The following is an 11,165-nucleotide window of genomic DNA, read 5'->3' as shown; positions in this document are numbered from 1 at the left end:
CCAGGCGAGGGTTAGGTTGGACACTAGGAAAAGGTTCTTCCCCCAGAGCGTGGTGGAGCACTGGAAGAGCTCTCAGGGAAACAATCACTGTGCCAAGCCGACAATATTCAAGAAGCATTTGGGCAACATCCTCTCACACCTTGTGAGTGTTGAGGTCATCCTGTGCAGGGACAGGAGTTGGACTCGATGATCCTTGTGAGTCCCTTACAACTCAGGGCATTTGATGGTTCTATGAAATCAGCCGAAATGTAGAAGGCTGAGGATAAGAGTGATGGTAAAATCGATCCGGCCTTCCAGCCCATCTTTCTGAATGACACAGGTTGGTTTCCATTTTTTTTGCAGGCATTGTCTTAAATATCAAAAGATATTGAGCTTCCAATTACTTGTGTAGCTTGTCCGGTCACATCTTTAAAATTTAGATCTTAAATGAGAGATCAGTGAGGGGATGGATGCTGCCATGATACATCCGGAGGTCCTGAGCAACGCTGGCTGGAGACATCCACCGGGGTCCCTGCAGTGGGAAGGCAGCTGGCAGGAAACGGGCCCCTTCCTCAGGGTACGAATAAGTATTTCCTTGAGTGCAGGGATTAACAAAGCCTGGTTTCCCACAGTTTCATGTCTTGTGGGCAATTGTTAATTGCGATCCAAGCTTTTCCCACAACCGGACTATCTTACATTTCCCCCCCCTGCTCCCCTGGTGGGGTCTCTGGTATCAAGTGATGATGTTCAGATGCTGTAGGGTTTGAGCGGAGTGGTTTCAGGTTGTCTTCTACCAACTTTCTAACCACTTGTTGAGGAGGAACCCCAAGGTGTTCAGGCAGCTGAAGGTGCCCAGAGAATTAAAGTGGTCAGAAACGTGCCCACACCCATGCGTACACAGTGTCTTCGTAGAAATGTTCTATGATTCTATGAAATGTCACATTGTTAAATCAAGCTAAAACTCCCAAGGATGGATTTGCAAACCATAGCATGCTTCATAAACTTCATTGGGTTTTAGTTCACTTAGTGATTTGGAGGGGGGTGGGTTTTATTTTTTGCTTTCTGGTAGTTTTTTGTTTTATGTAAAGCCCAATCTTAAATTTTTGGATGAAAAGCATGCAAGATCAAACCTGCTAATCTGGAAAGGAGGATTGCGGGCATTACCCTGACTTGCCGACAAGCAGAGCAGGACCAAAGTCCTGAGTTTTCTTTTATGATCTGAGATGCTAGTTTCTTGATATTGGCCATGCGCTTGTGGATCAGGTCTTAAAGTCTCTGGATCAGGTTCCCAACGCTTCCATGGGGATAAAAGACCTCCTTTGTGCTAGTTAAAATGCAAACTGTGAGCTAAAACAGTGGAGTTTCCCAGAAAAAATACCCTTGGTGATTAGGTGTTTGTGACGGACAAAGCTGCTGTGCTGGGAGATGTAAACTAGAAATCTCCAGCCAAATCTTTCACTGTACTGGCTTGAACTGGGGCAAATTCCCAGTTCACATAAGGCCTTTAAGATGCTTATTTGTACGGCTGTACACCAGATAAGTGACAATTAGAAAAGACAATCAATTTGTGGCTGCTCTGGTTTGAGTTTCCATCTGATGCAACAGCAATCTGGAAGACAAATCTTAATTTAGGACTACAAAGGGATTGTTCCTTCAGAAGATAACACGTTGCCCGCCAGGCTGTTATCTTCCGTGAAAATTGATTGTCCCGTTTAGTGATGTCTCTATTTTCCCATAGCTGGTTCAGAGGGAGCTGCTGAAAAGTGAACGAAATGGAGGGTTTGGATGCTGTGATTGTTGCTGCTATCCCACCTCTTCTCCCTGCACCGTTGCAAGGTCTCTACAACCCACCGATTAACTCCGACATCATACGGATGTTTGAAACTCTGCTCTCTAAAATCTGCTTTCCCCTCGCTTTTAGTGAATGGCATGAAGAAGGCAAAACCTTGTTTTAAAAACGTAGACATTGGAGTAACGTAATCTGGCTGAAAATGTCCCTGCTCACCGCGGGGTGGGTGGACTAGATGACCTGTAAATGTCCCTACCAACCCAAACCAGTCTATGGTTCTCTCTCTTTGGTATTACTGCATATTCCCCAGTTAGGAAACAGTTCTCACCTGGAGCACTGCATCCAGTTCTGGAGTCCTCAGCACATGAAGAACGTGGAGCTGTTGGAGCGAGTCCAGAGGAGATTCAGATGATCTGAGGAATGGAGGAGCTTCCATAGGAGGACAGGCTGAGAGAGTTGGGGTTGTTCAGCCTGGAGAAGAGAAGGCTTCAGGGAGATGTAAGAGCAGCTTCCAGTCCTGAAGGGGCTCCAAGTAAGCTGGAGAGGAGCTCTTGATCAGGGTGGGCAGAGATAGGATGAGGGTGAATGGTTTTCAGCTGCAAGAGAGGAGATTGAGATGAGATCTGAGGAAGAAATATTTTCCTGTGAGGGTGGGGAGGCCCTGGCCCAGGTTGCCCAGAGCAGTGGTGGCTGCCCCATCCCTGGAGGGGTTCCAGGCCAGGTTGGATGGAGCCTGGAGCCCCTGATCCAGTGGGAGGTGTCCCTACCCATGGCAGAGGTTGGAACTGGATGGGCTTTGAGGTGTCTTCTGAGTCAAACCATTCTGATTCCATGAAATGAGTAGAGGTGATGTTTCCCACAGCAAATACACAAAGACTCCTGAGGCAGGGGCAGCCTGAGATTAGTTCCTTCACTGTCAGCCCTGATGTCCCGTCTCTGTTTCCCTTTCATTTATTTCATTTCCTTAATCCCAGTTTCTTTCACTTGCATCCCTAGACATCACTTGCCTTTGATAACACTTTCTCCTGCCTCTTTTCCTAATAAATGGGCCTGAACGGGTCTTCGGACTAAGCTAAACGAGCTGATTCTTTGCTGTTCTGCCGTTCTCTGTGTTAGCGAGAACGCTTGGAGCAGCTGTCAGATATTTATACAAGCCCTTTTCCTCTTCTATTTTAAGTTCAGATTTGATCAAAAAAAAAAGGAGGTTGAGGGGAGGAAGGGTGGGGAGAAATCATCTTGGAAACTGGAATTAATTATTCAGAGCTCTCTGCTTCTTTTTCCTGCCCGTTTTCAACAGTAGGTGTGAGGTGTAGCGAGGAGACACGCCGTTCGAGCTGAACCTGCTGAAGGAGGCAGCAGGCGGAGGATCGGAGACGCTGACTCTTCTTCTCTACAAAACCCAGCCTTGCTCACTGCCCAAACCATGTTGGCGAGTTAATCATCGCCTCCCTTGGAGGCCAACCCGCAGTGAACTTCAGCCAGACAATACATGCAACTCTTCCCAGCCTAACTTAGTTAGCAATGCTCAGGGTTTAACATCCAAAGCAGCAGATGGGGAGGATAGCATGCGCCGGGGAGAGCAGCAGGCAGAGCAGGGTTGGGAACAAGCTGTTCGAAGCCTGTTTCTACTTGGATTTAACCTCCCAGCTGAACTGGAGGTGATGCTACCCTCGGCCCCTGCGATGGACACCCCTGTGATCTTGCATGGCAAGTAGAACTTGGTGGAGGTGGGACACAGCAGAGGGAGTAGCATCGTTACTTCCTGTGCAGGCTCGAAGAGGGAATAAATGTGTGGTACTGCCTTTCCCTCCTATTAACAGAGTAAATACTAAATTGTGAAGTTTCCAAGGGCACTGAAGCATAATCATTGTGTTAAGATCATGGTGAGTGAGGATATGGAGTGTATCTTTTCTTCAGAGACCATTTTATGAGCAACCTAATCTGCTGGGAGCTGTTCCTGCCCATGGCAGTGATGTTGGAACTGGATGGGTTTTAAGGTCCCTTCCAACCCAAACCATTCTATGATTCATTGCTGAGCCAGTGGTTTTTACCAGGATCCCTAAAAGGAGAAGAACGGCTGTGGGTCCTCACCAAAAATATGGACAATTTCCCTGGTTTTATCCTTCTAAAAATACTCGGTGTTCATTTAGAATCATGGAATGGTTTGGGTTGGAGGAGACCACAAAGCCCATCTGGTTCCAACCCCCCTCCATGGGCAGGGGCACCTCTCACTGGATCAGGGGCTCCAAGCCCCATTCAACCTGGCCTTGAACACCTCCAGGGATGGGACAGCCACTTCTTCTCTGGGTAACCTGGGCCAGGGCCTCCCCACCCTCAACATGAAGAATTTCTTCCTAAAGTTTAATCTAAATCTTCCCTCTTCCAACTTAAAGCCATTTCCCCTTGTCCTGTCACTCCATGCCCTTGTAAAAAGTCCCTCCACAGCTTTCTTGTTCGTCCTTTCGGGTACTGGAAGGCCACTAAATGTTTCTGCTGTGACAAACAGGTCTTGCGTGTGGGTATTTCAGAGCAGGGATGGCACAAGAAGCATCCAGTGTCCTGTACTTTGACTAGACCAATATCTACTGGGACAATGATTTCAAGGGACCTTCAGTCTCTGCAGTTCTGGAGTTGCGTTTTCTGCAAGTCAACCTTTGGCACAAAGATCAGAGGCCATAAACCCCAGGAGAGCTTTCCCATTTGCCTTTATATGTTTTGAATTATACTTTACTTGCTTTGCTCCCCTTATCTAACACGGCACTGTGTTATTGCCCTTGGCCATTAACGGTTTTTCCATGAGAATAATCTTTGCAGCTTCTGAAAAATCACAAGGAAAGAATGATTCTCATGTTAAATGCTCTTGTCAGTGCGGTAACCAGAATATTTAATGAACCAACTTTAGGCTTTGTGACTTGTTACGGTAATAAAAAGAAAAATAGAAAATTACACTCTTGCAAAACAAATTCCAGTAACTATTGGCTAGAAAAGTTTCGAGAGAAGAGCGAGGAGGCTGCCATATCATTCCCTTTATTTTCTTTCAAGAGCTGCTGTGCGAGTCGAAATACATATTGCCGCTTGATTCCTGCTTGCCTTATTTCCCACCTAGTGCTGAGGTCACCCTGCAAGAGCCTGAGCCGGGAATGCTCTTGCCTGCCTGTAAACAAGGGAAAGATCTTCCCAAGGCTCCTTCCACAGCACACACACACCCTGCCCCCCCCCATCAAAAAAAAAAGCAAATTCATGATTCGTGAAGAAGGCTCTGGCCATAGATCTTGCAAAGAAATGCTTGGCAGCTTTAGAGAATAGCTGGGCTTATTTTAACCTTTAAGAATGACACCAATTTCACAGCTGTTAATGCTATGTGGCTCCTACGCTTTCCAATGCAAATTGCACATGAAGGCCTAATGCATTTTGATGAAAAGGTTGGGGGGGGGGAAGGCAGAATCTCCATATTAATGTGCCAATATCTTTGTTCTGAAGTGTTTAATTTTCTGCTTTAATGAGAGATCCTCTTTCTGGTTAAGGCAAGCCTTTGCAAGAAACTATTTAGATATTTGCTGGTGTCATCAGGCTCTGGAGAAGGGGGAGGGAAGTATTCCAAGTGTGGGAGGGGGCAGCCTCGGTGGCAAAGACGGCTGCGGTCGGAGTAGATGGGGAATCCCTGAGTAAAGTTCTACCCCTCAAAATCACGTTGGGGATTAAGTCTTGCTGCTGTGAAAATTGGGGATCTTGGATCCCACCACCTGGGTGGAAAATAGATGCGGTGGGTGTGCGACCACTCGAAAATCTTGGGGGTCTTCCTTCCTCTCTTCGTCAGAGCATCTTTGCACTCCCATTGTTTTTACTTCAGGGGAATTGCTCTGTGTGCAAAACCTGGCGTTGGGTCTCCACGTGCATCCTCCAAAACGCCTTCCACATTGGCGTGACATGGGATAACCTTCCAAAGCCCACTGCTATGTGGAAACACAACTTACTCACCTCCGTGGGCTGTATCCTGCACCTGTAACTCCACTGGGCTCCTGCTTTAGTGTTGAGACTGCAACTGGCACCTCTACCTGCTGGAATAGAAGGATTAAAAAAACCTCTAACTCTGTTTTTCAGGTATAAATCCACTCCGAGGCAGCGATATCCGTGTTTGGTTAGAGTGGAGTAAAGCTGTCAGCCTGCCACAGCGATGCCTTTAAAGGACTGTTTCGCCATCCACAAAGGAGCGTTCGCACTGCCTGAATCAGGCCAAGGTACCAGGAATTGAGTGCTGAAAGTTCTTTATGTATCTGAGATGTGCTGCACATTTGGTTTTAATCAAAACCCCGTTGAAACAGGCAGTCAGGATTTAGAGCATAGGATTACACGTAATACCGGGTTATTATTAGTAACCACTTTTCATCATGCCTTGCATTTACAAGATACAGAACAATCCCAGCAGAAATGTACTAAAATGCATAATTACTTTTATTAAAAAATCAAATTGTACGAAGTGAATAAATCATGTAGTACAGTAATACGAGAAGACCTTTAACTTGCCTTCGTTTCTGTTTCCGATTAACTCAAACACAGCCTTATATCAAGCATTAAACATACAGCGGTCACGATGCAATTAGACCCATTCTGGCATTTTGCATATAAACCAGAGATATTAAATCCCTTTGTTTAATGAGAAGATTTTGATCGGTGTTTTGTTCTCCTCGTTGCCAGGTATATGGAGCGAAGGCCAAACCCCGTAGACAGATCCAAGTGGCTTTGTTGGGGCAGACACCCAGGTAACTCTTGAGTCGTATCCTGCCTTTTGGAACAAGTTCTGACATCACTTGCAGTGGTGCAGCCGGGGTTATTCATTTGGGCTAAGCAAATTAAAAGGTTCTGCTTAGCCTCTCCCTTGCTTTGCTTTTATACTGTCAGGGTAATTGAAGCTACTCCTGGTTTATAACTCTCTGATGGGGAATTGCATCCAGACAGCGTGTAGTGACGCATCGGGATAATGGCGTAGATGAAGGGCTAAGATTGAATCCGGCGGTTATACTAATGTACACCTGCTGAGGATCTGGTCCGGCGAGATGTGCGCAGGCAGCTGGCGGGCTCTCAAGGCCTCGAGACAGCGCAGGTTTGAGCCTTTCAACGTTGCGCATGAGGTTCAACACACCTTAAAGTTGCGGTGAGGGGGGAACGTGCTCTGCCCTTCACTCTGTCTAAGCCAAACCTGTCCCCGCGATGCTGATTCATGGTGGCCCTTTCCAATCACCCTTTACAATAGAATCGTAGAATCGTTAAGGTTGGGGAAGAACTATAATGTCATCAAGTCCAACCATTAACACAATATCACCGTGCCGACTAAACCATGTCCTGAAGTGCCACATCTACATATTCTTTGAACCCCTCCAGAGATGGAGGCTCCACCACTGCGTTGGGCAGCTTGGTTCACTCTCTCAGGAAAGACATTTTTCTTAATATCCAATCTAAACCTCCCCTGGCGCAACTTGAGGCCATTTCCTCTTGTCCTACTGCTTGGTACTTGGGAGAAGAGCCCAACATCCACCTCACCATCACCTCCTTTCCAGGAGCTGAGGAGAGCGATGAGGTCTCCCCTCAGCCTCTTCTTCTCCAAGCTAAACAACCCCAGGTCCCTCAGCTGCTCCTCATAAGACTCGTATCACGTTAACAGAGTTAACTGCGGCGTCTTAACCAGGCGAGCCGCGAGGAAAGGGTGGGGTGGCTGCGGACGTGTGTGCCAAAGTGTCGCCGCGGCGAGAGGCGGCGTAAGAGGAGGTTGGGTTGCTTGGAAGGAGCAGACGTGCAGGGCCGAACCAGCGGAGCGTTGCTAACTCCCGAGGTGATGCAGTTGCTCACGTCCCTCTGGAACGGAGCAAATGGAGGGGTCCTGTGCTGGGGAAGAGGGGGCCGAAAGGTGGGCAGGGATCAAATTACACAATGGTTGGGGGGGGCCACAGCCCTCACAGAGCTTCCAGCCAGGGAGCAGCTGAACACAAAGCCCAGGGATATCGGCTTTGGGTTCTCCTCTTTCTTCTTTCCTTTTCACCTATATTTCTTCTCGAGGTTAGACAAAATTCCTGCCACCTTGGGAACAGACTGGCAGTGCTACAATAGATTCAATTTAACAGGAGGTCTCGAATGGAAATGGAAAGAAGGGGATGCTTCACTCAGGGCTAACAGTGCCTTTCTCTTTTCCTTGGCGTGACTCAGGCAGGAAACAAATCCTTCTACTTCAGGATAGAATTTAACCTGTAGGGAAGCTATGAAGAAAATTCTTCCAGCAGGTTATGCGACTCTTTAGTATCGAATAGTGGAACTTCTCTGAGGGGGTTATTGTTTAGGATTTTTTTCTCTTCCGGTGAGATTTCTAGAGCCCACACCAACTCTTAACTGAGAAAAGGAGGAAGAGAGACCTTTAGTGAATCTTATCCTGTAGTGGGCATCCTTGTGTCCTCCTAGTAGAGGTCTTGAAGACATGACCATGGAATAGGCAAACCACCGAGCTTTGAACACTCTAACCATTCCTGCACCGCTTCATTCTTTTTCCCTTTAAAAGTTGAGTCCAGGAGAGAAGTCAAACTCCTCTGCCTTCATCTAGCAAGTGCAGAATGGAAGTTACAGGAGGATTTTGCAGATTTTGTTGCCTTCAGTGTGTGAAACAACAAATGCATCTCTCTTCTGGAGACTCTAATGTCTCTTGTACTAGTCTCCTGCCTAATTTGACAGCAACTGGGGATGGGTCCTTCCCTCCTGGATTCATTTTCCCACTTCCTTAAAGCAGTAATAAAGGTATTGTCTTCACGAGGTCTTTCGGGAGACTTTATAAGGTTTTTCTGGTATTATAATGTTTGCACGTGTCCTATCATAGAATGGTTTGAGTTGGAAGACACCTCAAAGCCCATCCAGTTCCACCCCTGCCATGGGCAGGGACACGTCCCACTGGATCTGGTTGCTCAAAGCCCCATCCGACCTGGCCTTGAACACCTCCAGGGATGGGACATCCATGATTTCTCTGGGCAACCTGCTAGAAGAGACCTTAAAGCCCATCCAGTTCTACCCCCTGCCATGGGCAGGGACACCACCTCTCACTGGATCTGGTTGCTCAAACCCCCATCCAACCTGGCTTTGTGTCCTAATCCAGTGGACTGTGCTGTATTGTGCCCATTCCCAAACTGAACCTCATCTTCATCTCCTGTTATTGCTATTGAAGTTGTGTCTGCCCCATCCCTGGAGGGGTTCAAGGCCAGGTTGGATGGGGCTTGGAGCCCCTGATCCAGTGGGAGGTGTCCCTGCCCATCGCAGGGGGTGGGACTGGATGGGCTTTAAAGTCCCTTCCAACCCAAATCGTTCTATGATTCTACAATGCTGTGATTAAAATTGTTTGCTTTAAATATATGCATCATACTAAATATGTCTCTAAAGAAGCTAATGAGTCCTGGAATAATGAGATGAGAAAGAGAGAACGTGCTGAAAGGATTTTAGTATCTATAGGAACTCCTTGCTACTAATTTTTCCTTCCACTTGGACTCCAACCAGGATGTATACGTGCTCAGAGCGCCAGGACAACCTGTTTTGTTTTGCAAACGACTTCAGTTCAGATAGAAACATTAAAAAAGACAAGTAGGAATGTTCATCTTGCGGGGGGGAAGGGGTGGAGAAATCGGGCTTGGAGTTTGAAATTCAATTTTGTGGAAAATGCAATGCTTCCCCTCCAAACAGGACTTAGATAGAGCGGTGATTCATCCCCCATTGAAGTCGATGCCAGAGTTGCTTTTGATTTAATCAGAATCAACCCCTATGGGATTATTCTCACTTGCAAACTGGACTGGTCCGATTAAGTCGAGAAACCACAGCGCTTTTGCCGGGCTGCTGCTGCTTTTTTTTTTTGATTTTCCCTTTAATGAAATTGGCTCAGCGTCACAGAACTGAGACGAAACCCGAAACCCTTCTTTTTCAATGCTTTTTTGACTGTTCTTGGAACATCTGGCACAGCTGTTATTTTGACCCCAAGGCAGGAGCACAACCTTGCTCCTGTTCCTATTCCAATGGAAGCTGACACCAAGTTAGACCAACCTGGTCTTGGCAGCCCAAACTGAGCTGTCAGTGAAGCAAAAGGTGCTCAGGGATGGGGGAGAGGAGCCGTTGTCACGGTCCGAGCTGTCAAACCTCTGCAAAAAAAGAGACAGGAACGAGCAAAAGCAGCCGGCACTGCTTCTGCAGCTCCACTAAGGAAGAAGCTACTTCTGTTTTTCTTGAAATTGCTTCCTTATTGACTTTTAAATTTAGCCGCCCGTAACCCTGAATGAATGCCCACAGGACGAGGAGTTTTTGCACCTCCACTTAAATGAGATTAGTGGAACTGTACAACCACGGAACCTCGGTATGGATCGATTCGAGCTGTATTTTCTTGCCTGGCATCAAAGATGAGAGTATATTTCCTTCAGTGGAAAAGACCGTGGGGATAGCTGAGAGAGGATCAAACACGCTCCACATCCAAAATAAGCTATCTCCTCTCGGATCAGTAATATCCGATATCTAAATCTTTTGACTTATTCTAAGCTGCAGGAACTTGTAACTTTTTATCTATAAATCTTCCTTCTCCGTGCACCTTCCCGATTTCCTTTCAGCTCGCAGGCTTAATGCTACAGCTGATACTTTCATCCCTTAAATACTCAGAGCCTTAAATTGTCTCTGGTATACAGGATAATCAGTTCTCTAGTGTGTTAATCCTCATTATGTGCCTATTAAAATGAAGATTAAATCAAGCATTAGGGTGCCTCCTCCAGTTATGAAATCTGAAAAACAAGATTGAATTTAGGAGTGGGGGAAGAAAGCCACCAAACACCTAAAAAAATCATTTCTTAGCTTTGCTGGGAAGCAATAAAAGCGAGATTCCACCGAAGTCGGAGGTATGAACGGGTGATTTTATTAATGGAATTGTGCAAGTGAGGGGAAGATAAGGACTGCGGTGTACGAGGAGTGAGGTTTTAGCACCAAGAGGGGATTTGCATGTGCCTACGTGAGGTGTAGGGTGTTTGTACCCGGGTTCAGCGGTGTGCACACGTGCTTTGGCAGCCAAGAGGCGATGCCTCCCATCCGCACGCACGCAGGTACGTCCTCCCTGCCTTCCTGGGGGGCAGAATTCACCTTCTACATGCCAGCCCCCATTGAATAAGCCATAGAGAAATGCCCCATCCCTTCTTCCAACCTGCTACAACCCTGATGGAAGAGCTAAACCAGTGGGAAAACACCTTTCCCTAAAGGGCAGGTGATTTTTGAGGGGTGGGGGAAGGTATAGGGCTGCTCTGTCATTTCCTTGAGCTCATAGGAAGGGCACCCCCCCCTCCCTTCTCTTTCCCAAAGATGAACTTTTGGGTTGCTTGTTGTTTGGCAGGTACTTTTAATTGGC

This window comes from Cuculus canorus, chromosome 26, assembly GCF_017976375.1.
Source record: "Cuculus canorus isolate bCucCan1 chromosome 26, bCucCan1.pri, whole genome shotgun sequence".
Lineage (NCBI taxonomy): Eukaryota > Metazoa > Chordata > Aves > Cuculiformes > Cuculidae > Cuculus > Cuculus canorus.
This window is presented reverse-complemented; position numbering follows the sequence as displayed.